Source organism: Alligator mississippiensis, chromosome 4 (genome assembly GCF_030867095.1).
Source record: "Alligator mississippiensis isolate rAllMis1 chromosome 4, rAllMis1, whole genome shotgun sequence".
Taxonomy (NCBI): Eukaryota; Metazoa; Chordata; order Crocodylia; family Alligatoridae; genus Alligator; species Alligator mississippiensis.
This window is the reverse complement of record NC_081827.1, coordinates 196,284,060-196,311,585: the sequence shown is the minus strand read 5'-3', so window position 1 is coordinate 196,311,585 and position 27,526 is coordinate 196,284,060.

Sequence of the window (27,526 nt, the reverse complement as noted above, 5' to 3'; positions counted from 1 at the left end):
ATTACTTTAAATCACCCTAATTAGTAGGGCTGTGCAAAAATTTGCCAGCTGTTTCATTTCTATGCTGTTTCGATTTGTTTTGAGCTTGAAAGAGTGAAATCAAAATGAAACGAATGGCTTCAAAACAACCTCAAAATGAAATGAGGGCAGTCAAAACATTTTGAAATTTTTGAAATGTTTTGAGTTTCAAAGCTGAAGCTGGGCTTGCCTGCAGGGAAACAGAAAGTAAGAAGAGGGAGGGTGAAGTGGGAGAAGAGGGGGACATAGTGAGGGTGTGGCTTAACACACACGCTGGAGAAGAAGCCTCTGCAGGAGAGGAAAGAAAGGCTCTGTCATAGTTTGGCTGCCTGAGATGCTGCTGATGCTACTGTGCTGCTCACTAAGTTATTCTTTTACTTATTGTTATTTAAAGTGGTGGACTGACCTGAAGCTGTAGGGGAGGAGGAGACCTCATTGGGGCACACTACAGTATCATGTAGGGGCCACAGTGCCAGTGAGTGTGCACCTTAACACACATACACAGTCACACATGTCACGAGTTCTGCTTGGCATCAGCTTGAGGTGCAGTTTCCCAGAAACCCCTGCACCTACCTCCTTGACCTGGCAGGCTTCATGGCCTCATCAGGGGCTACCGTGCCTGCTGTTTTCACCCTTCTGTGCCTTCAGACTTCCAAGTGACATGAGTTTTGCTTTCAAGACTTTAAGGTGCAGTTTCCCAGAAAGCCCTCAAGGCTCATAGAGGGCATGCCAGGACTGTCAGTCTCCCCACTGTGGATGCTGCATGGGTGCAATACCAGTTAGAAAAGCTAGATGTTTATAAGTCAGCGGGACCAGATGGACTCCATCTGAGAGTGCTGATGGAGCTGGCTGAGGTCATTGCAGAACCCCTGGCAAAGCTCTTTCAGAATTTGTGGTGCCCCGGGGAGATCCCTGAGGATTGGAAGAGGGCCAACTTTGTGCCCATCTTTAAGAAGGGGAAGAGGGAGGATTCAGGCAACTATAGACCAGTCAGCCTAACCTCTATCCCAGGAAAAATCCTGGAAAAGCTCATTAAAGAATCTATGTGCAATATGCTCGCAGAAGGTAAGATTCTGAACAACAGCCAGAATGGCTTTGTCATGGGTAGGTTTTGTCTTACCAATCTCATCTCCTTCTACGACCAAGTATCTCATCACCTGGACATGGGAGACAAGGTAGACGTTATATACATAGACTTCCAAAAGGCGGTTGATCTAGTATCCCATAATATCCTTGTGAGAAAAGTGGAAGATTGTGGGTTCAGCTACTCGATGGTTCAGTAGGTGGAAAACTGGCTACAGTGTAGGAGCCAGGCAGTTCTCATGAATGGATCCATATCATCTTGCCACAAAGTGGTTAGTGGTGTCTCTCAGGGATCCAGGCTTGGACCGGTGCTTTTCAACATTTTTATCAATGATTTGGGTGGGGGAGTGAAAAGCTCGCTGACCAAGTTCATGGATGACACCAAGTTATGAGGCAGTGTAGCCAAGCCAGAAGATAGATTGCTGATACAGGCAGACCTGGACAGGCTCAAGAGTTAGGCAGACTGGAACCAGATGAAGTTTAACACTTCCAAGTGTAAGGTGCTCCATCTGGGGGTAAATAACCCTCAACATACATACAGGCTCTAAGGTGACATCCTGACCTACACCACAGCTGAAAGAGACCTAGGGGTAATGATTGACCACCGCATGAACATGAGCCAACAGTGCAATGTGGTGGCCAGCAGGGCAAACAACACACTGGTATGCATTAACCAACGCATCTCGTGTAAAACTAAGGAAGTGATACTCCCGCTGCACTCAGCACTGGTGAGACCACAGTTGGGGTACTGCATTCAGTTCTTGGCACCACACTTCAATAAGGACATGGAAAAATTGAGAGGGTCTAGAGAAGAGCCACCTGTATAATCAAGAACTTGTAAGGCAAGCCATATGAGGAAAAGCTGAGGAACCTGCACCTCTTAGCCTAAAGAAGAGAAGGTTGAGAGGAAATGGATAGCGGCTTACCATTATATCAGAAGAGTGTATCAGGAGCTTGGTGAGCAACTGTTCACTAGGGCACCCCTAGGGAAGACCAGGACCAATGGATATAAACTCCTGGAAGGCCACTTCAGGCTTAATACCAGGAAAAATTCCTTCACAGTCAGAGTGGTGCAGTCACCTACCCTGAAGGTTTTCAAGAGGAGACTGGACAGCCACCTCGCTGGGGTCATTTGACCCCAGTTGTGTTCCTGCTTAGAGCTGGGGGGTGGGGGGTGGACCCGATGATCTGCAACGTCCTTTCTAGCCCCAAACAATCTATGAATCTATCTCCTTGAAACTTGTCAGAGAGGCCCTAAAAGGCCACAACCCAATGGAGAGGGGAGTTCAGGATGAGTGCTTGCTCCTCAAGGGAGCAATCCTGGATATGCAAGCAAAGTCCATTCCATCTCAGAGGAAAGGCAGCAAAAGGGCACAGCAGCCCCCTTGGCTCTCCAGGGAACTGGTGGACCTCCTGCATCTTAAAAGGAAGACCTACAAAGGATGGAGGACTGGAACCGCCACCAAGGAGGAATACTCTGCACTGGTCTGGACCTGCAGAGAGTAAATCAGGAAAGCCAAGGCTGCGATGAAACTCCAGCTAGCTATAAATATCAAGGAAAATAAAAAAGTCCTTTTTATATATGTGGGGAGCCAGAGGAAAAGCAAGGGCAACATTGGAGCCCTGCTAAACCAGATGGGGCAACTGACAACTAACGCCCAGGAAAAAGCAAACTTGCTAAGTGGGTACTTTGTGTCAGTTTTTCATCAGTCCCATGGGACGGCCCTGCCCAGTATGGGTCAGGGAGTCTCAGGTGAGGGAGAGTCCTTGTCCTCCATCAAAGCTGACCTCATGAAGGAACACCTTGACAGGCTGGATACCTTCAAGTCAGCCGGCCCTGATGAGTTACACCCAAGGGTACTCAGGGAGCTGGTGAGCATCATAACTCAGCCCCTGGTATGGATCTTTGAAAGCTCTTGGCTCCCTGGTGAAGTGCCTGATGATTGAAAGAGGGCCAATGTTGTGCCTATCTTCAAGAAAGGGAGGAAAGTAGATCCGGCAAACTACAGGTCCATCAGCCTGACCTCTATCCTGGGGAAGGTCTTGGAAAAGATTATCAAGGAGGCCATCCTTAACAGACTAGCTGGAGGCAATATCCTGAGGGATACCCAGCATGGGTTTGTTGTGGGTAGGTGTCAGAAGTGGACTGGCCAAGTTTGCTGATGACACCAAGCTCTGGGGTAAAGCATCCACACCTGAGGACAGGAGGGTGATCCAGGAGGATCTTGACAGACTCATGAAATGGGCAGATAAGAACCTGATGGTGTTCAACACTGAAAAATGCAAGGTTCTCCAACTTGGGAGGAAAAACTTGCAGCATGCGTATAGGCTCGGCAGTGCTATGCTGGTTAGTACTACAGATGAAAGGGACTTAGGGGTCATGGTTGACCACAAGATGAACATGAGCCTTCAATGTGATGCTGTGGCTAGTAAAGTGAGCAAAATGCTGGCTTGCATCCATAGATGCTTCTCAAGCAAATCCTGGGACATCATTCTCCCGTTATACTCGGCCTTGGTGAGGCCGTAGTTGGAGTACTGCATCCAGTTTTGGGCTCCATAATTCAAAAAGGATGTGGGGAAGCTTGAGAGGGTGCAGAGGGGAGTCATGCACATGATCAGAGGTCAAGAAAACAGACCTTATGATGAAAGGCTGAGAGCCATGGGATTCTTCAGCCTGGAAAAGCACAGGCTCAGGGGTGATCTGGTGGCCACCTGTAAGTTTATCAGGGGTGTCCATCAGGATCTGGGGGAACGTCTGTTCACCAGAGCGCCCCAAGGGATGACAAGATCAAATGATCACAAACTCCACCGCGACCAATTCAGGTTGGACATAAGAAAGAACTTCTTCACTGTCCGAACCCCAAGGTTTGGAATAGACTGCCGCCAGAGGCAGTTCAAGCACCCACTTTGAACACCTTCAAGACACATTTGGATGCTTATTTTGCTGGGATCCTATGATCCCTGCTGACTTCCTGCCCCTGCGGATGGGGTCTGGACTCGATGATCCTCTGGGGTCCCTTCCAGCCCAAATGTCTATGAAATCTATGAAACTTGGCAGGCTTCATGCCCTCAGAAGAGGCTACCATCCCTTCTGTTTTCATCCAAATCTTCCAAACAATGACAAGCTATTGGCAGTTTTGTGCCTCCCCTTTATAACCTATGGGTGAAATGTCAAAACAGCATTGAAACAATGAAACAGTTTTGATGAAACAAAACAGAACAGTGCTTTTGAAATGAAATGAAATTAAACTCGAAACAAAACACTGTCCTATCGAAACGGTGAAATGGAGTCAAAATGAAACAGTGCTGTTTCTCACAGCCCTACTAATTAGTGTTAGGCTGATCTAAGTGCTGATCTCTGCTGATCTTCAGGGAAGCTAAATTGGGCAAAAAATGGTGGGTCCAATCTAAATTAGTACACCTGAGGAAGTGGACTAATTTACATCAGGTTGATCTAGTGAACATTTGCACATGTTTATAGAACAGCTGGGCATTGTATAGCTAGATTTATCATTTTAAGTAGGATTGTTGGTAACAATTGGGAAGGCTGGGCATCACACTGAGATAGGTCTTTGGATGAATTGAAACAGCAAGTCAGGCCATTTTAGTAACTATCATTCTTTGGCAGTTCCTCTCAGTCAAGGATGATTGCCTTCCATGCTTACCTGTGTGTCCGATTTGTACTAAGTATAGTACAAATAACCGGTTAGTGGTAAAAATTATCCCAGGCAGCCTATTGGGGAGCAGTTTTCTTTTTTCTTCTGAGAAACAGAATGTTTTAATATTGTAGTAATGCCTTAAGACTCCATTCAAATTTGTGATTAAATTTATGAAAACTGTAGTTAGGCAGACAGACAGACCATTTGGATGATTCAAGTGTGATCTGTTAGCATCATTGGTAAATGCAAGGATAGTGATGTTATTCTACCTCTCTTCTGCCTATCATTTTCTCAGACTGGGTAACAGCATAATGGGAAAGAGGGGAACACATCAAGGTTTTTGTAATTGCTTTACAGGGGATTGAGATAATTTGTCCCTGAGTATTACCTAATGTATTAAGCAATCTAGAGTTAAAACATATCCCTTTGAAATGCCTATCAATTTGTAACTCAAGCTTATTCCCACCCAAGAAAATGTGTGCATTAGGACTTGGAATTTTGGGTAGAACTCATTTGTTTGAGCATCATCCAAGCTTGCAGAAGTCAACAGAAGAGAAAAAAATGTTTTGTGGATTTACTGGATTTTGGATGTAGCCCTGACATTTAATATTCTCAATCTCTCTCTCTCTTCAAAAAACAGTTTAAATTTTCATAGGAGTTTTCTTCCAAAATCCATTGAAGTCAATGGACTTAATTCTAGAATGCAATTTCAGAGGGGATAATGGTGTTTACCTTTCCCAGTCCAGTCTTCCTAATATCAGTATCATACCTATGGTATTTTGTAAGGATTCTTCACTGCCTCAAGAATAAAAACTGATCTGGAAAACTAGCTTATGTTCAAAGGCCCTAGAACATCATTAGTTTAAAGAGATACAAGTTGATATATATATTTCATGTAGTTATTTATGTTTTATTATAAGTGTCTTGCTTCATCAACAGCTATGGTAATTTAAAATGTGATTATGACCACAAAATTCTGTAGGCCTTTTTGTCTGCTTGCTCAAGAATGCAACCCCCCCCACAGAAATAGATAGCTAGCAGATTAAATCTTCAGTCATAGGGAGAGACTATTTACAAAAGTTATACTTTCATGTAACTTAAAAATATATTTTTATTTTCTTTTTGCAGAAAGAAAGTTGTTTTTAAAATAGTAACAAGCAGTTAATTTTCCCATTAATATGTGTACAGTTTAGTGTTCCAGAGATGAAGGAATTAGAAGTGTATTTAATAATTTGGAATATTAGAAATCTTTGCAATTAACAATGTTTTTTAAATTTATTTTTTAATGTTTCATCTGATATCCTAATTAATGGACACCTGCAGTGAACAAACACTTTCATCCTTTACTTAATTTGCTCTTATAGCTTGTAATGGCAAAGTATTACTCATGTCATTGTAATGCATTTGATTTAATTTGATTTGATTCACCTGTTTTAGTAATGTCCATCTGTCATACAGAGGCAATTCACTGAAACATGGGAGAACAAAATATGAATTCAAAATTTCTCTCACATGGTTGTTTTCCTATGTGCTTTAGAATAATATTCTTTAAATCATCACGTTTCTTGTACATATATAAAATGTTATTAACAGCTGTAAAATTGATTTTCCCTTAGCACTTAAAGTGACTAAATATAAATAATGAAATAAAATTAGATTTAAATGTAACTTCTCTTTTGAATTTTAATCTGCACTAGCACATATCACTACCATGCTAGAGAAATTCATGATTTCATACACACACTATAAAAATGAAAATCTGCATTCTTCACAACAGAATAAAGATTATTTTTTGAAAGTTAATTATTACTATTCACAGTTAGTGATGGTCTTTAAGTATACCTGTGACATTTTTAACATAAGTTATTACTATATGAGTTAATATTATGTGTGCATTGACATTGTTTTAACAATTGATTTTACTGAAGATTCACTGGCTATATATTATAGTTTATTTATGTTATACTTTAGTCAGAATGCACTACTTTTTTCCTTTTAATCCTTTACTTTATAACCCATTTTTCCACTCACAAAATCTGGGTCCTGCTTGAGCTTTCTCAAAAGTGATTGTGGGAGGTAAATGAGATATGTCTAGAGAATAGGATGTTTCACTTTTCAGAAAAATATCACTGTTTTCTTCCTTGCCTGGTACTTTAATAGATTTTCTGAGAAGGACAAGGCACTACATTTTGAAGGCTCTAATGCTATTTCAGTTTGACATCTGTTCTAAGGTAATGGTATCCATCATTAACAATGCCATTAGTAACCACTTTCAGTCCATTGTTCTCAGTTTTTAAGCTGGTCATAAAGATCTCATTTTAGACACTTATCTCTGTGCATATGCCCCTTTAGGCCAGTGTGCTCAGAGAAAAAAAAGCTTTATGACCAATCATATTGTAATCATCCATTTCTATTTAAAAGTGTAGCATGTGGGATCCCAAATGTGAAGAAAAGCTGGGAAACAACAAACTCCTTTAACTACTCATTATTATAATATTCAGACTCCTCTAATCAAGCTTATGGCAGCAAAAGCATTAGACCTGTAAAGCATGAAATGAAAAGAGAAAAATAAACTGTTGGAAAGTGCATGCTGTTTTAAGTAAAACTCAGTGTACTTTCAGCAAATTTGTAATGTGGTTTAACAAATGTAAAAGTGTATAATGTACTATTTAAAATATTCACATAAAAACCAGTGTGCTAAACCAAACTAAAAAACTGGTTTAAATAAAAAAGGCAGGAAGGATTACAACATTACCCTTGGATTGGAAGTTCATATGGTATACTTTGGTGATTTTAATACTGTATGAATTATGTGTGTACTTCTATAGGACTTTCCAACAGAGTAGCTTAAAGAAAGTTTCATGTCATCACAAGGACTTAAAGTAATATCACTGTGCCTATTTTACAGATGGGGAAACTGAGGTACAGGAAGGTTGATGTTGAGATTAACAAAATTTGACCTCAATTGTGCCTAAATATGGACTTGGGTGTCCATGAATGTGGCCTGCTTTTCCAATATGTTGTGTGCCTTTACTGCCATTGTTTTGGATGAGAATTATGGGTGCTTAGCATTACTGAAGATCAGATCATTTTCATTTACTTGCCTACACACTGATTTTGGTGCCTGCATTCAGATACTTTGGATGAAATTTTCAAAAGTCTACGTGTTGGCTTAACTCTGATCCCGCATAAATCAATGAGTATTTTCCCACTGACTTGAATAAGAGTAGAGATGGGCCAAAAATAGTGTTTTTGCAACTTGCCCTCTATTTTGAATATTTTGGATAAAGAGTTGGCTGCCTTAGGATGGGGTATCTAACAAGGATGTACTGAATATCCTAGAATGACCGAGAGGTATCAAAGTGTTAAGTGGTTAAGACAGATTGTAAATACCTTCTATATCAGTGATGGGAAATCTTTTAAGGCTGAATGCCAGTTTAGTTCAGAGGTGGGCAGGCAGGTGTTAAGTTCCAGCCACTGCCATCACTTTTCCCCATGCTCGAATGGGGAGGATGCTCACAGGAGGTGCTTTTCCTTGTGGTGGCAGGGGAAATTGACTGCCTCCCACAGCCAAATGTCACCAAAAGTCCCGAGTTCACAGGCTGGGTCTGTAGGCAGAATCTGGCTTATGGGCTGTTGGGGCTCTTATACACATGCAGGGAGGCTGCTCTGATGCGCTGTAATTACAATGCATCAGAGGAGACTTAAATAATCGAGGCTGCTGGAGTGTGGTAATTACCGTGCTCCAGCAGACTCCAGCATCATGTGTATCAGTGTCCCCACACTAAAAAAAATGGTGGTGGGGCACTTTAAATTAAAACTTGTTCAACAAGCTTTAGTTCAAAGTGCCCCGTCACCATTTTTCAGTGTGGGGATGCTGATACACATGATGCTGTAGGCACTATTAAGTAGCGTGGCTGTCAGCAGCAGGAGCAACTAACATGCAGAACCCCGAGGGAGCGGGGTAGCATTTGCTCAAACTGGACCCCTACTGTGGGGAAAAGGAGCTCAGGATGGGCTACCAACAGGGTAAACTTACCTGTACATTCTGGAGCAGAGAAGTAGGAGCAGAACATGCCGCTGGCATGCTGCTTTACAAGTACATAGTCCCTGCACATTGAAAGGCGCGCAGGGAGTGACATAGAAAAGAAGTGCCTGGAGATGGAGGGAAGCTGGGTGCTGGAGGTGGCTGGAGATGGCTGAGAGCCAGAGCGGGGTGAAAGCAGCTGCAAAAGCCTCTGCACTCTGACCTGGACCCAAGCCCAGGCTGCTGAGTTGGGCAGGAATTACAGGCAGAGCCCAAAGCCCCAAAGAGCCAGGAAGAAAAAGGCTCTGTAGCATGGCTGAAAGGGGAGCCTACTAGAGGAGGGCTTGAAGGAGTCCTCACCCACGGGAGTGCACAAGCTGAAAGAGTTCAGAAGATCACAGGATCATGGATGAGAGAACTACCATCAAGAAGGGTCACATGCATTTGACTCTTTCTCAGCACCAGACAGTAGGTGGCATGAGGCAATGAGTTTAATTTGCATTTGGTATATCTCTTTCTTTTTTTATATATCAAGAGACTGGGCATGCAAGAAGTGCATGGGTTTATGCCAGTAACTTTAGTTGATATGATTTGAGCTGAGAAAGTCTCAAGACCCATAAACTCAGCCAGTAACAATGTTGCTCCAGATTTGGCCACAGAAAGGTGAATTTAAAGAATGAACACCTGATCTTTATTATTATTTTAATGGACAGCACTGTGTACCCCTAGTATTGAAGGCACCAGGCTGTATCAATAGTTTCTCACCGGGAAGATACTGCTTGGTTGGCATATGGATGAGGTGTAGGGGAGGTGGAGCCTTAAGAATATGCCAGAAGGGAGAACCCCACCTTTGAAGCAACTGTAAATACCCCTTTATTGGAACCTCCCTTTTCATATAATTTTCCATTTTTGTATCATCAAGTCTTGGCAGGTGAACAGAGAGGGACTTCAGTTCCTTCCTTTTGGTAAGACTCCAAGAGGGTCACAATGGCTCTCAGAGATGCACTAATTAAAGCATCCATCCCCGCTTCCTGGAGCACATCTATAAACACGGTACGGCTCTGATCCCTGCTGTATATCTTCTCAGTCAAGGTAGCATTCAAACATAAATGGTTTGGAAGTGACAAGACAATCACAAGATGTGGGAAATTAATTACAAAGATAACACACTGATATACAAGAGAAAGGAATAATATTTGTATGTGTATCCATGTGGTAGTTTGTGACTGGATGGTTCAAAGAAGAATGAACATATAGACTGCATCTCCATAAGCAGGAGTGTGCATCTGCAGCAGCACAAATAGTAGCAACAGAAATTTGCGCTGCTACTTTGTGTTACAGTGTACTCCCCCTGCTGTCTCAAGGCACACTGCAACTCAGCCGCCTGGGGAGCGGCTGGCTGGGGTGTAGGGAACCTCAGTGCAGGGGTTCTGCAGTGCATGAAGGTGGGGGAGCAGGGAACTCTGGGCTGCCTGCTCCCCTGTGTCCACCTTTGTCCCAGCACATGGCACTTTGATGTGCTTTGTGCTGCTTTCCCCCCCCCCTTTTTTTTTTTTTTGCTACTGGGACATCCCAATAGCAAATTTTACCCCAGTGCTGCAAATTAGCAGCACCATGCATCATTTAATGTGCAACACATTCTGTTTATGGTGTTGCAAAGAGGGTTTCAGTGCCACAAACAGCACTTGTCTGTATGTCTGGATCTGGTTATAAAGAAGTATGCTCTCAGAAAAGCTTTGGATGTATGTACCCAAGCATTTATTCTTTCTGTCAGTTGAACTGACCAGCTAACTGACAGTGAATAAAGGCCATTTTTTCTATGTGGTTTTTACTTATTGGCAAACGAGTAGCAGTGGGACTAGATGTCTCTCTGGAAGTTGCAAGTATGGGCATGTCTACATGAGACGTGTTAATGCACATCAGCCCAATTCAATATGCATTAGCCTAATTCAATGTGCACTACACATATGCACCTTTAATGCACATTAAAATGGTGAAATTAAGCTAATCATGCCTAAATTTGTTACCTGCAAATGCACAGTTTAGACCAGTTTCTTTGAACTTTATAAAGTAGGAGAGAAAGCAAATTCTGGCCTATCAGATCAGTACATTTGAGGAGGATTGAGTTTCTGCCTTTAGTCTAGATTACTTTGCATTTGAGAGTGGAAACATAACTGTGTGCATTAGTTTCATGTCATGTTTGTATAAATGTTTCGTGTCAGTTTAAAAAAAATATTTTCCTGTCCTTTTGGAAGGTGTTCAGCCAAATATAAAGAGAAGATGAATGAGACAGATGATGCAAGATCTATAAGAGCAAATGAGATATCAGCTGGAAAACATTACATTAGGTGAACTGAAGATCTTGAAGAGCCAAATTGGACACTTTTCTACATTTTTATTTTGACAGAAAGAATTTGCTAGGGTTGCAAAGGGTAATGGAAATAATAGAGAGGACAAAGATTAAGCCTGCTTATTTCTCATAGACATCTGGAATAATTTTACGTGATTAGATTAACACAGGTGTTTTAGGACCTCAATTAAAGATTTTTTTCTAGATTAAAATGTCATCATGACACAAAACACTATAAACTGATGACATTTAGATGTCACCTTCTATTAATGTTTGTGGTAGTCTGTCTTGAAATACATTCCATAAAATGTCAAAAACTTGGAGAGTGGAATTCTGGTTGCATAGAAGTTAATGGGAGTTTTGTTCTGGATTTTGGGGTAGTCTGATTTCAGGGACTATAAAATTAAAACTATAAAATTATAAAACCATTGATAATTTACAGTAGGCTTGCATGACTGATCTTTTCTGTTATTGTTGGTGGGCTTTTCATTTTGATTTGTGGATTCTTGAAAGGTATTTTGACATCTTCTAATGTCTCTTTAGATCAGTAGGCTATATTTTTTTAATGAATTGCAATAATGAGGCTTGATTAGTTTAATCCACGTCTCTCTTTAATGGTCAGTGAATCAGGCTCACTCTACAAAACTACAATATGCTTGATTCTCTTCTTACACTGGTTGACTGGTTTACCTTCTTTGATTACAGGTAGGTAGCTCTACTTCAATAGAAGATTCCCCTGGTTTTGTTTTTTGACATTAGAATTATTGCTATTGTATGGGGAAAAAAAAAAAAAGGTGAGTGATACAAGAAGCTATTAAGGAGAAGCAAAGTAACATTCATTGGGTGCATCTACATGTGTGCTTTAATGCGCAGTAGCCTAGTCTACTGGGCATTAAAGCATCACATCAAAAACAGTGCTAATGTGCTATAGAATTAGTCTACTGTGCATTAAGCATCACTAAAAAGGCATTCATTTTGCTACTGTGCATTAGGGCAGCCTTATGTGCCTTTATGTAGTACCTCATATTAGAGGTACTAAAGTTAATGCACAGTAGCAAAAGTGCATTAATGAATGTGTAAATGCTCCCATTGACTCTCAGTGTCAGCTATTTATGAAATTGCTTTTAGTTGTTTCTCTTGCTTGATATGATCAAGATGACTCTTGGGACTGGAAAAATAATTAAAGTTCCAGTGATGGATTCTAGGACCTCAGAAGACTGTGAGGGTCAGTAGCCAAAATAATTAAGCTTGTTCATTCAAGTGAACTTGCCTTTCACCGAGCTATTTGACCCACTTCTCCTAACTAGTTTCTTTTATATGGACCCATTAAGTATATGATGGGTATTATTTCATCCAGCTTGGTCTAAACATTAATTGGTCATTAATTGGTCTCCTATTGTAAAAGTGCTCAACAGTCTCCTGTTGTTTACCATACATGCTCCTTATGCAGGCTTAGGCAATAATTTTGGGCAGAGGGTCGTTTACTGAGTTTTGGCAAGCTGTCAAGGGCCGCATGGGTATCCCTGCCCCTTGACAGGGGCCCGAAGGTCACCATCTTGGGCCCAAAAGTTCCACCACCTAATTCCCAACCTTTGCCACCAGAAGTCCCTCCCCTTGCCCCCAGAAATACTCCTTTCAGCAAAGGGTTATGCCATCTCAGAACCAGAAAAATACCAAATTATATTCTAAAAATCAAATATCCACAACAGTCATTAATTTGAATTTAAAAAAAATATCTTTGTCCTGAATTACATGTGTTTGTGTAGTGTACACAGAGGTGATTGCACAATATCTTGAAATGAAGTCTTACTCTTGTATACTGTGGGGGAGGCATATGTTTGTGGTGGGGGCTGTGGGTATGTGGGGCATGGGGAGTGTGTGGAGGTTTGTGGGGGTGGATAGGTGTAGGGGGCATGGGTGTAGGGTGAGGGAGCATGTGGGTGTGTGTGTGGTTATGTGGGGTGTGGGTGGATATGGGGTTTGTGGGGAAAGGGTGGCTGTGGTGCATGAGGGTGTGTGGGTGGGGTCTGCATGTATGCCAGTGTGAGGCAGTGTGTGGGTGCATGTGTATGGTGGGGTGTGCTTGTGGGACTCACCCAATGAACACACACACACACACACACACACACACACTGTGCCTCCCTCACTACACTGTCTCTCTCTCTCTCTCTCTCTCTCCTTCCTTTATTGCTCTGCCTGTCTCTCTCTCCCTCTCCCTCATTGCGTGGACACACACACACACACTCCTGCTCCTGGCCCCATGGTACCGGCACAGCCCCATGCTCCCGCAGTCCAGTGATGCAGCCTGGGGCCATGTGGTGCTGAAGCAGGCATTCAGGGAAGCAGTGAAAGCCAGGGTAGGCAGAGGCTTCTGGTTGGGAGGTGGGAGGGGGTTGGAGGTGTGGGGCTGGTCCGGCCTTGCTCCTGAGTCCTGCTGGCTTCTGCTGGGTATTACTACCCTTGGCTCCTGTCATCTTTGACAGGCAGCCAGGAGGAGATAAATATTAATTTTCTAAACTTTCTATGTGCCCCACAGACTGGATAGAATGGCCTGGGGGAGGGGTGGATCTGGCCCACAGGCCATATTTTGCCAGCCCCTGTCCTAATGTAATCCTTTGTCATAGCAGGATAATATTCTTTGGATTAATTTCAGTTCCCATGTTTAACTTTTGCTGGCTTTTATAAACATTTATGTAACAGAATGAGCTCAACTTTTGTTACTTTGGACAACTTAGAGCCAGGCCTCTGCAGAACATTACAAGTGCAGAAGGGCACTTTAATTAGTGAGCTAATGACTGTGCATGTGATTTATGTGGCTCTATCTGGTTTATAGGTTATAGTTGCCCAAACCTAACAATATTACTCTTGCCCTTGTTCTAATACAACTGGAAAGAGAGAAAGTGGATCTCTCAAGAAAGTATGAAGGTACCATTGCAACTCTGTATAGATTCAAAGTTTGGATAGACTAGATAATAGTACTGACATGTTTGGATGCTTATTCAAACTTTTTGTTGATTATCCAAGTTTTCCCTCTGAACTACAGTTGATTGCATACTTTAGAACAATGTTTGCAAACATTCTTTTGCATTCTGAACAGCTGTTCAGTTCATTCATGTTTTTGCTCCTTTTTATTTACTATTCATGAACATCTGGACAATTAGGAATCTGTTCATATGGATGTTTTCAAATTGCTGTTCTTTACACCAATTCTTATATTCACTTCCTTAAGACATGCACATTCATGGTTTAAAAAATACACATTATTTGTTAATTGCCATTTGTTGTCCTCTGGTTTTAAATAGTTTCTGGTATCCAGTCAGAAACAAGAAATTAAAATATATGATTTAGGTGACTTAAAACACTATTACATCAAATATAGAAATTGAATGATTCATGAATGATATATAGGCACAAATGCATTTGATTTTATTTGTCATTGAGCAATGACAAATAGAAAACTCATTTATAAAAATATAAGCATGTTTACTAATGACTTGTAAATAGAAAAAGGGCTAATTTATTCAGTTCTGTTGTGCACAAAAATAATTCAACTGTTGTTAACATTTTGAGGAATGCCTACCACTAACTGAACATGAACTCATAAGAATATAAGACCATGGCAATTGTCATTTACTGGGTCAGACCATATGTCCATCTAACCCAGTATCTTGTGATACACAGTGCAGAGGATGGTTACTAAAAAGGATTGTGAACTGGGTGTCACTAGGGTTTTTTTCCACTTTCTCTCTCTGACTTGTAGTCCCCAGTATTTAAGGTCTAGGTAATTCTAATTCAGAGGCTGTATCCTTAAATTCCTGTCTCAATAACTATCAACGCCCCTTTCCTTTAAGAATGTGTCAAGTCCCCTTTTGAATCTGGCTAAACTGTCAGCTTCCACAACACCTGGTGACAATGAGTTCTACACTTTAGATGCTGTGTGAAAAAGAACTTACTTTTGTTACTTCTAAACTTATGACCTACGAGTTCCATTTTGTGACCCCTGGTTCTTGTATTGTATTTACTTTCTCTTTGCCATTTGGTAGTTTGAAAATCCTTAGCATGTTCCACTTCAAGCATCTCTTTTCTAAAGAATAGGCCTAGCTTCTTTAGTTTTTCATCATATGGAAGCCCCTCCATACTGCTAATAATCCTTGCTGCCCTTCTTTGGGCCTTCTCTTGTTCTTCTATATCCTTTTCGAGATGTGGGGACCAGAACTGGGCACAGTATTCAAAGTGTGGAAGCATTGCAGATTTATAAAGGAGCAAAATGATACTTTCCATTTTGTTCCTTTCTTACTAACATTACCTTTTGTGTCTCTAGCAAATTTCTTCTCAAATTCTCTCTCAGCTTATCATATTGTAGTTTTATTGTGTTAGCTTGTCTTATTGTAGTTTTACATTTGACTGCCAGTTTACACTCTTTTTTATTTTGTTTACCTTTTTGACAGTTCCTGAGCACTGAGCTGATGTTTTTAGGGAGCTGCCCACAATGGTCCAGGATATCTTTCCTGTGTAGTAACAGCTAATGTAGAACCCATTGTAGTGTGGGTTTAGTTCAGGTTACTTTTGTCCAGATGCATCACTTTACACTTATCTACAATGAATTTAATCTGATATTAGTTGTCCCTTTCCTCAGTTGTGCCAGATCAGAGTCCATGTTACTCTTTACCACTTGGAATAATTTTGTGTCATAAGCAAATCTGGCCACCTCACTATTCACCCCCTTTTCCAGTTCATTTGTGAATATGATAAACAGCACTGATCCCAACACAGATCCCTAGCGGATCTTGCTGTTTACTTTACAGCCTGAAAACTGACCATTTATACTAACTCTTTGCTTCCTATCTTGAAGCCAAATTTCTAATCCATGAATGGACATTTCCTGTGCTCTCATGACTACCTAACTTAGTTAAGAACCTCTGATGGGGGACTTGTCAAAGTTTTTTTGGGAGTCCAAATATACTGTTAACTGGAGCACCCCAATCCACCTGCTTTTCGATACCCTCAAAGAACTCTTGTAGGCTGATGAGGCATGGTTTCCCTCCAAAGCTGCATTGATTCCTCCTCAGCAAGTCAGGTGCATCCACGTGCTGAACAATTCCTTTTCTTGTTATAGTTTCTACCAGTTTTCCAGGAACAGAAGTTAGGCTCACTGGCTTCTAGTTTCATGTGCCCTCTCTACAGCCATTTAAAAAATATGTGTGTCACACTGGCAACCCTCCATTCCTTTGGTACCAAGGCTGTTTTTATTGATAGGTTGCATACTACAGTTTGGAGTTCAGCAATGTCTGATCTGAGCTCATTAGGGTAAATGTCATCAGGTCCTGGTGATTTCCTACTGTTTAGTTTATCAATTTCCTCTACAAACTCTACCTACTAAAACCTCAATTTGCATCAGCTCTCCTGACTTGTCTATAGAGAAGTGTTGGAATTTCCATATTTTCCAGAGTGAACACAGGTGAAAAGAATGCATTTAGTTTCTTGGCAATGACCCTGCCTTTGGCACCCCTCTTACACTCTGATCATCCAAAGGCCCAACTGACTACCTGGCAGGTCTTCAGCTTTAATGTACTTAAAAAATATTGTAGCAGGGTCCAGGCTGAGCCCTGTACTTACCAGGATGGGGACAGCAAGCACACTTCTCAGGCAGCAGATCCCCAGGTGGGCTGACAGAGAAACAGTGAGCCCATGCACCCAGAGTGTGCTCTGCTGCACTGTGGGACAGGCCGCTGGATGGCAGCTGACAACCCCCAGGGTCTGCCTCAAATTCTCTTTTAGCTTGTCTTATTGTTTTTTACATTTGACTTGCCAGTTTGCACACTTTTATTTTCCTCATTAGGATTTGAGTTCCACTTTTCAAAAGGATCCTTTTTTCTGCTTATTGCCTCTGCAACTCTGACATTAAACCATGTTGGCTTTCTCTTGGTCTGATCTCCTTTTGTTTTCATTTGCTGTATGAATTGCTCTGTGCCTACAATATAGTGTTCTTAACCATTTCTTATGCTGCTTGCAAGTTCCTTACTTCCTTAGGGGCCCTTTTTAACTTCTGTCTAATTCCGGGGCAAGCAATTATTTTGGGCGGAGGGCCGCTTACTGAGTTTCGGCAAGCCATTGAGAGCCGCATGACAGGCAGCCCAGGGCAGATAAATGTTAATTTTCTAAATTTCTTAGGGTCCCCACGGGCCAGATAGAATGGCCTGGTGGGCTGCATCCAGCCCACCCCTGGAACCAGCTTCCTCATTTTGGTGTAGTCTCCTTTTTTAAAGTTAAAGGCTACTGTGGTAGATTTTCTTGTCTTCCCTACATGGATGTCAATTCACATTCTGTATTTTTTTTACAAGTATTAGATATCTTGACTTTATTATTTATTTTTATTTCTTATATCCAGGGTTTATATCCTGACTGTTGCCAGAAGACAGATTTCTCTGCTTTTTTTTGTGTTTCAAAAATCTGGTGTCTTTTACTATTTCCTTTTCCTTTCTCCTAAATTCATCATTTTCCATCTTTGACTCTAAGAAGCTGTCATGTTTTATTCTCAGTTTTGTAAGCAATATGCATGAATGTGGGAGATATTTGGACAGTATTGTAATTTTCGGGGATTTTTTCAGTCTGGTGCTGGCAGTTTTCTTAGCATTTTTAATTACTTTTTTTGAAGCAGCTCTTTTAGTTTATCCAAGCTTTAGGAATGAGGGGAAATGTGGCAGCTAGCACTAATAAGAAATTTAGTATTCATTAGTTCAGTGACTTCAGTGTGGATTTTCCACATCTCAGGTGAGGACCTTCAGCACTGTGCTATAGCATCACTCCCTGTTTTTGACTAGTTGGTATTAAAGGTATTTATACAAGGCAGGAAATCATCAAAAGGAGCGAATGAGAAGAATCCATCGCAACAAAACCAACAGCTTAATGCTGAGGACATTTCTGCGAGACGTAGAAGACTGATCTTTTAGATCATAGTCTAAATCTGGCAGAACAAAGATATGAAGCTGGGTCTCCTATGTTTCCCAGGCTACTGACTATTTTGGAGTGAGGCACACTCCGTTTTTCATAAGTGGAGAAAAGCCCTCAACATTTCCTAAGCCTTTGGCTCCAGAAATGATTTCTGAAATATCAAACATTTTTGAGGGCTGTGAAAATTGTTTCCTGCCCATCTCCAGTTCTAGTGGCAGATTTCAGGCTGTGGAAAGAGATACCAATTTAGCATCTAGCACAGTTGCTACGTACACATCTAAACTTTGATTATCTTACCCTTAATCTTGAAAGAATCTGACCCATACGTGTTGGAAACCCAGATCTAATGGGGCTCAGGCCACCCAAATGTGGGGCTCTGGGTGGTTGCAGCAGAGGGGAAAGGGGCACACACACAGCCAGGATTGAAGCCCAGCATGTGGATGACTGGATGCCCAGCATGACAGGCAAGTATCAATCTGTCTATTCTGTGAAGGAGAAGGAACTTAGGGGTGGAAGGGGCAGATCAAGGCCCCCACATTGAGGGAGGGTGTAGGGCAGAGACAGAATCAGGGACTGGAGTGAATGGGGCCTCAGCTGGGCTGGTTGGTGGGACAAATGGAGTCTAGGCAGCTCCTCCAGAGGTGCAGGGGGGCTCCTGCTACTGTGTGCACCCTGTCAGAGGCCTGGGGGGCATGTACCCCTGGATCTGTGTGCAAGGCAGAGGTAGCTGCTGTTGCATGCTGGGCTCTGAGCACCACTACACCTGCCCTGGGAGCAGCACAATGCCACGTGCATCCCACTGCTGTTGGGCTGCACTGCTCCGCCTATCTGCCCCACGTCAGGATGCACAGGGCATTGAGCCACTCCAAAGGCAGGTACACTGACAGTAGCGAGCAATACACAGCATGCAGAGGTACCCACCTCCATCCCACACAAAGATCAGGGGCACTCTCTTGGGGTGCGCATAACAGGAGACCCCCCCGTGCCCCTGGACAAGCTGACAGGGCTCCAACTGTCCTAACACCTGGCCTGGCCGGGGCTTCATTCACCCCAGCCCCTGACCCTGCCTTTTTCCCACACCCTCCATCACGACAGCAGCCTTGATCTGCCCCGCCCCCCACAGTCCTTCCCCCACAGACCTACCTGCTGGGTGGGCAGGTGGGGGGAGGGGGTGCGCACATGCATGTGTGCGCTCAGCCCCCTAAATCATTTTTTTCCCCTCTGCCTATGATCCGACCTCAGCAGTCTTTCCTGCAAAAGTGCAGGCGGGCTGGACCTGATGATCTCGTGAGGTCCCTTCTAGTCCCTAACATCTATGAACCTATGACCTTTTCCTTCCACCTATTAGAACTAAGTAGGACAGGCAGCAATTCCATCCAGTCCTGAACTCTCTGAAGTTTTTTGTGAGTCTCACAAAAAGTTTTAAACTAGAATAACCTAACTGTAATGGGGGCCCTGCACCATTCCTAGAGGGGGAAGGGGTCTAGGGCCCACAGTCATCCCTTCCTCTACCAGTTCATCCCTTTTCTTTGTACTATTCCTTTCTCTGGTTTCTTTTTAGTTTGTTCCCCTCCTTCCCCTGCCTTGCCTTCCTCTTTCTTTTCCTTATGCTTCCTTTGTGTGCCAGAGTCACTCACAGGCAGAGAGGCCTGAAACAAGATGACCATAAAGTCAAGGTGCAGACAGTGCCTGATGGCCACGGGGCAAAAGGAGAAGGTCAAGTGACCTGGAACACCCTTTATAAGCCCAAGCCTCAGGCCAGAAAAGGGTTCTGGCCATAGGAGCTACAGGAGACAAAGCCCCTGATGAAGGGACTCAGGGGCTGAACACTGGACAATGAAGGGAGGATGCAGAGTGGCAACCAGGGTGAAGGAAACACAAGAGCCTGCTCTGAGAGCAAACTAAGTGCCTTGAGCCTTTTCTGTTTTTATTTTGTTTGGAAAACACTGCAGGGTGAGGCATACCTTATGCAGAACATTTCTTTGATCTGGGACTGGTGCCTGTGTTTTGTGTCTTTCATGTCCATGGTGGAATGAATTGTGCCTGTAGGGGAGGCAGAGGCCACTGAAACGGGTGCTTGGGGATACCCTGGATTTCAGATGCTGTTGATAAGTTGGAAGATAAAGACGTCTGTAAATTCTGTACGCAAGAGGGGCACAGCCTGCCAGGGACTGAAAGGCAGGAGTGGAATGTAGGAAAACAGGACCACTGCCCTAGCTGCCTATGCAGGGGGCTCATGGGGCCTGGATCTTGAGGTCATGAGCATGTGGCCAAAGGTGAGCTGGAAGCTTGTGGCCCTGAAGAGTTGGCTCTGAGTTAGAAGGTACAACCAGAGTAAAAGTGGGATGAGGCCAAGAGAGCCACAGTCCAAACAAGTGCCCCCTTTTCCACAGCTCTCTTCACCCTCTGGGCAGCCTCCCCTGTCTAATTATGACCTCAAGACATGGCAGATGAGAATGCAGGGGTAGAGAACAAAGGGCACTAGTGGGAAAAGATTCCTAAAGGTGGGTGTACTGTGTTGGCACCTGTGGGCATCTTACTCTAACATTAAAAAAGAAATGATTTTGAAAAAAGTTTTATCACTTTGGTGTCTGACTTACAATTATTGACTGCATGGAACTGGCATTTTGTCATTTTCTAAGGGTAGGTAATAGCTTAAGAGAGGATCATAATCTTTCAATGATTTTAATTGGAACTCTAGAAGGAGATCAGAGCTGTAGCACAGGATGGGCCTCCACTTTTATTATGATGAGTTTGGTTTTGGTGATCTAGACAAACTAAGACCCAAATGGTGTTTGTGGAACCTGCCAAAATGGTCTTCAAAGTAAAGGTGTTCTCTGGTAAAGCTGATTCTCTACTGAAATATTAAAAAAAAGATCTAGGCAGAAGGACAGTTTTTCAAGCTATCTTAAAACATTTGGGCACCTCCAAGGCTTGAAGATGGAAGTTAGTTGATAAGGAAGGAGAAGGTAAGTGAAGCTTTTTAGCTAAGCTTTAATAAAGTAGTTTAAAAGTATAATAAAGCTACTGCCAGAGTCACTTCTAACACAGTAGTGTACTAAGTGATTTGTTGCACTGCCCAGAGGCATGACAACCAGGCAGTGAGAATATTGCATGCAGTGAGAATATTAATATACAGTCAGATATATGAATCTTCCTTGTGCTATTCAGCTCCTTCAATTAGTTTGGGAGGTCCACATTCCCTTAAAGGGCCTTGCGTTAGAGTTCTAGTAAGGAGCCTGGAATACATGATTGTCTTCAATTATGAAATGTTTGAAATTTAGAATGATGGTTTAGTTTTAGAACAGGAGTTTTATATATATGAAATAGTATTTAAAATATTAAAACAGAAAACAAGATGTATCTATATAGATATATTAGCATTCTTAAGTTCAAATTTACTCTGAAGCTCAATTACGTGCAACTTCGTTTAAAATAATTATTTTCTGCTACTTTGAAAAATATAATTGACATGCTAGCTTGAAATATCTGACTCTTGTAGATAATAATAGTAATTATAAAATACTAAAGAAATGCTCAGCATGTGAGGACTTTTATACACTAATCTTCCAAGAATCTAGTCAATTACAGGTTTTATACTTAGCAAATATTCACAATCTTAAGATCTTTTAAAACATTCATTTGACATTTTCTCTGATCTGAAATTATTAATGCATTTTATGTTAGGTTGTACATTTGTTACAACTCCTTATGCTATAATTTTGCTAGAACATTAACATACTTATTGAGATTGTAGAAAAAAACTGAGTCAAGCATTCAGTTTACATTAGAGTCAAATGTACAGTATTCAGCTGTTGGATTTGGGAGAATATATGTCTTAACATAAAAGGAGACAGGATAAAAAGTGTCTTAGAATGATTTAGTGATCTGTAGCCCAATGCTATAACAGTGACAGTACAAGCTAAAAACAACAGTTTGTCAAACATCTAACAATCTACTGCTAATTCCCTATTGTTTGTCACAACATTTGCACCATGCAGTACAAGGAATTGACGTTACCTCTAGGCATGTGATGGATGCTAGAGAACATCCTACTGGTCTTTTTTTTATCCCACCTGTCTCCAAAGTAAACTTTGCATTCCTTGTCTAAAACAGATCTTGCTCAGATTCCACTTTATATTTCTCTTACTCTTCAACATGGTTATGTCAAAACAGAACAATATATTTCAAATCTTATAACAAGATATGTTATCTTGTTTTTGAATTAATCCTGTTTTGTTGTTGTGAAATATGAAATAGGTCAAAGAAATAGAAACAACTTATACTTTTATTTTCAATTAATGTGTTGCTTTTTGTAATGCTTTTTGCAATTAGGATGATTCTTATTTTTATCTATGATAGCTTGCAAGATAAAGTTAAGTTTAATGTTGACATTTAGTTATTTTGCTGTCTATTCAAAGCTAATGAGATTGCTAATCAAATCCATTTCTAAACATGCATCATTAATATTTATAATGGTAGTATGCCTAGAAAGCAAACAGTCCCCACTGAAATAAGTACATCTACAATGCACAATCATAACATAAAGAAGAATAAAAAACTTTGTAGAGCAGAGTGTTATTAAAAACCTCCTTTGTGAACATTTTACATACTAAGCATATTAAAATAAAAGTTGACCAAATAAACAACTTAGTATTGTAGAAAAAATGCTATGGCTTTGAGACAGGAAATTGTACACTCATAGGATGAGAATCTGTGCAGCTCTGTCTCAGTAGACGAAGAAAGCACTGCGATGGAGACTGCAGTCTGAATACAGTAAATTTGTGAATCAACCCGAGAGTAAGATGTTTACAGTTCAGTCCCATTGCCGTATACTTAATCAGCAAAACACCTATCAGCTTTATTAGAAACAGGAAATAGACACTTAATCTTTCTGTTACACTAAGGCAATATTCTGTTATCAGAGGGCATTATCCCAGGACTCTTATTCCAATGTTATATAGTCTGTTCTCAGACAAACTCCCTCTAAAGCATTAAGGCCAAAATCTCTGTGGATGTAACTAAGTCTTGTTTAATTTCATTTCTGATGTAGAAGTAGAGAAATACTGTAATGATTTGCTTACTATTACCTTTGCAACTGCATTAACATCAACGGTATTTTGTGTGTGTGCATGAGATAGATATAGATCTCCCCCAAAATCTTTTAATGCTATTCAGACTAAAATGGAAAGGTAACTATAAAAAACCTCTATGTTCAGTTTTTAAGAACTAGAAATATTTTATCTGAGCAAAAACCTCTAAATTTGTAGCATTTCATTTACTACATTAGAGCAAGATGATGAAATGGGAGTGTAGTACAAATGCTCTGGTAGCTAATACTGGATACATTTTTGTAAAATTGTAGAACATCTTTTTGTTATTATTTTCATCCTACCTGAATTTCATCTGTTTGAATCTAACATCCACATTTTGCATATATTAAAAGTGTATGTAAAGGATACACCGAATCACACTATAAATTAGATTTAAAAAAAAATCTCAGATTTACTAATGCCTATTAAAAAAAAAACTGCCAGGTTCTTTTTTCACCTAGCGCTTGTATCCAAAATGCAGCTCAGCTATACAACTCCTCCTCCTCTTCAACAAGTGCTTGTGTTTAATAAAGATCAGAAGACTAATTTGTTCTTCAGCATCATTGGCTTTAAACAGAAGACAACTAATGATTCAGTCAGTAGTTACTTCTCAGTTTGTACAGGTTCACCCAAGGCAGTGGACATCTGTTTATGAGAAATCATGCTGAGAAAAAAAATTTGATAGCATCATCTTTTATCCTAACAAGTATTAGAAATAGCAATTAACATCCTTGATTTATTAAATGTGTTACTGTTTTTTGTTAGAGGTGCACCAATATAGGTCTGATATTGGATTGGCACCAATATAAAGAAAATTGTCTGTATCAGAAATTGGCCTGATATGGCTGATAATTTGGCCAATAAATGGCCCGTGCATGCATGCATCCACAGCTCAGCACATAGGCAGCGAGGAACACAGCTCGGCAGCTTGAAGAGCTGTGTGCAGCTGGTAAGTCTGTTGTAGTAGAAGGGGAGGGAGAAGGGATGGGGCATGGTAGGGAAGATCAAGGCCCCCACAGTAAGGGAGGAGTGGGGCTGGGGCTGGGACAGGGACTGGGGCAAGTGCTGCCCAGCTAGGGCAGGGTGGGCATGGAATGGAGCTATGGGTTGTCTAGGGGGTGTGGGGACAGGGGCCACGGCTCCTGTCATTGCATGCCACTCATCCAGGAGGGCATGGGGGTGGGTGTGTGCCTCCAGATCTGTGTGGTGGGGATGCAGGGTGGGTGGCAGTGGCACTGGGAAGGAGGAATGGGGGGGCTGGGCTATGGCTAATTTTAGGGTAGCTGCAGTGCTCCCCCATAGCCTCCTCCCAGTGCTGCCACCTGTCCTGAGCACAGCTCCACCCCACTGGAAAGAACCCACCGCACGCAGATCTGGGAGCACATGACCCCCCTCATGCCCTCCCGGACAAGCAGTGGGAGCAGCAGTGGGAGTCACTGCACAACTGGCTCCTGGATGAGCGGCATGCAGCATGGGAGCCACCCCCCCACACCCCCTAGATGAGCCATGGTTCCATTCCACACTTTCCCTACCCCAGCTGGGCAGCAATTTCCCCAGCCCCACTCCTCCCTCACTGTGGGGGCCTTGATCTGTTCCCTACCATGCCCCTTCCCTCCCCACTCCCCTTCTACCACAACAGACTTACCAGCTGCATGAAGCTGGGCTGGTATCGGAAATTGGATCGGTATCAGCCAATATGCCTCTTTAAAAGTCAGCTATCGGTATCAGCCCCAAAAATCTCTATTGGTGCACCGCTAGTTTTTGTAGTTTGCCAGATACTATTTATTTTTTATTACTTATAACCTGTATATTTTTATGTATGTTCTCATGTATATCTGTAGATGTACTCTTTTCAATAGGTAACATAGGGCAAATAAGGATAGCTTTGATGAGTCTATTTTGAACTAATGAATATATTTACATGAGATCTTACTAAAAGAAATAACCCTTGTTCCTTTTGTGAAATGTTGAGGACTTGAAACTTTTCTTGAAATTACTATTCAAAATTATTCTGAGAGTGATATATTTTCAAATTTTAGTGTAATGAATTTGCAATTTCTTTGACAATTGGTGCTGGTAGAGAGATGACAGAGGGATAAAGAAAAAGAGACACGCTTGTTGTAAAACATTTGTTTGATGAAATAGAAGTAATTATTGTGAGCAGTTTCCTGCATCCCTTCCTCATGGAATACCTCTTTCAGGCTCCAGGGAATTTGCAATGATACTTTTCTTTCCCCAGACAGCCCCCTGGCCTTACTGGACATTGGCAAGCAAATATCTACAAATATCATGATTAGAAAAAAACCTGTTCTGATCTTGTTCATGAATTGTCGAGCATCAAGTTTCAATGGACTCTTTCAAGGCAAGATCTCTTCTTTTTGGTGGTGGTATTTCAGACTGTGATGGGTAATAAACTGTTTACTGCCAGTGCCATAACAAGAGGGGAGGATGAGCGGGGAACCACCCCAGGAGCTAAAGCAAAGCGGTGCTAACAGGTGCTGCCCAGCTGGCAGCAAGCAGCTCATTGGGGACGGTGGTGCAGGGATGGGAGAATGCGGGGGTCCAGGGATGTGGGAAAGGCAGCTCCCACCGCTGTGTGCACTTCCAGGCAAGCATGGGGGGGGTGTACCCCCTGGATCTGTGTGCTGGGTGAGGGCAGGCTACCACTGTGGGCTTCGCCCCGGATGCCAAACTTAGTTGCTACAGCACTGTTTACTGCTATTCATTCTGTGAAGATTATGTCTGTGAGAGATGACTTGTGAGAGTTGGATACCTAAACAATGTTTTTATTCCTTGATCAGATGATATCATTTTTATACAACAATAATTTATTATTTGAAGTTTATTGAATTACAAATGATGTTTTGTTTGGGGATTCAGCTAATTATGGCATAGTCTACAAATTCAGTCAACAATGAAACATAGCACCATAAGGTTGGAGGGAAAGTCAAAGATCATCCACTTCATCTTTCATAGATGCAAAATTCCCTGCTACTAAACCATTCCAGGCAGATATTAACCAGGCTTTTCTTGAGATCCTTCAATGAAGGAGATTCTAGAACTTACCCAGACATCTTGTTACATTGTCCTGTGGTTCTTGCCATTAGCTAAAAGCCTAACTTTATTCTCAACCATGTTCTTTAAAAGGAAGGGTAAGAAGAGGAGAGAAAAGGGGGAGGTACTAGAAAGGAAAATGTAAGTCAAAGTCATCCAAATATTTAACATATTTTTTTCAGTGCTTCCCTAGATCTAGTCCTTTCTAAACTCTCTGCCATCTCTGTAACAAAACCTCTCAGGAAAATCTTTAATGATTTAATGTGACTTTAATGGACATTGGAAAAGAGAAACACCTCGGCTTTTTCACCAAAAGTGGGCCTGTCTACATGAGATGCTACTGCATAGTGGTTACTGTGTGTTTATTTAGTACTTGCATAATCAAGTACTAAATAAATGCTCAGTAACCAGAGTTACTGCACAGTAGCACTGGCGAACACCTTTTAAATGGTGCTACTGTGGAGTAGCATATTAGCACCATTTGAGCTGTGACACGCTACTTTGCAGTATTGTTTGGCTACTGCACAGTGTCTCGTGAAGACATACCTAATCTGTCTTAATTTACCTAAATATGCCACCTAAGGGTGCATATCATTGTTACATTTAGATCATCCTAACAGAGCCCTAACCATAAGTGGTTGGTTGTACAAGCATTTGCAGGGATTATGTTGCCCATAAAATGGCATGTCCCATCTGAAGTTAGCTCTAATCAGATGAGAACAAACTTTAGAGTGGCATAGGTTAACCCAACCTAATGAATATGTTACCAGCACAGTCCTGGGTCTGGGAAAGTCCAACCACTCTCCACAGCTCTGGAGCTGTATTGTTTTTACCCTCCACTGATCCTGAACAGACTTTTTTTACCCCTCTGGACTGGGCAGTTCCCCTCTCCCTCAGACCTGCCAGCTCCCCACACCCACCAACCTTTGTCTCTTACTTATTTGCTTCCAGCTACCCATGCCGCCTCCTGGCAAGCAGCAAAAGCTTATATTCCTGATTCAGGTTTAGGTGGCTTAAACCAAGCTACCTGAGCCTGAGGTGGGTCTTGTGAATGCTTGCTCTCACTCTATAAGGCACAGCAGTAAACATTTTCACTGAACATTTAGAAGGAAAGGTATATTTTTAGTATAGACTGAAGAGGCCTAATTTTTATATGCTTTAATCCCCGATTAGAACCATTCAGTTGAAGACACTTTGCATACAAAATAACACTGAGAATTTGACTCTGCACAAGCATTGCAGCTTAATTATTTTAATGGAAAAGCCACTAAGATATTATCAGTGCTATTTA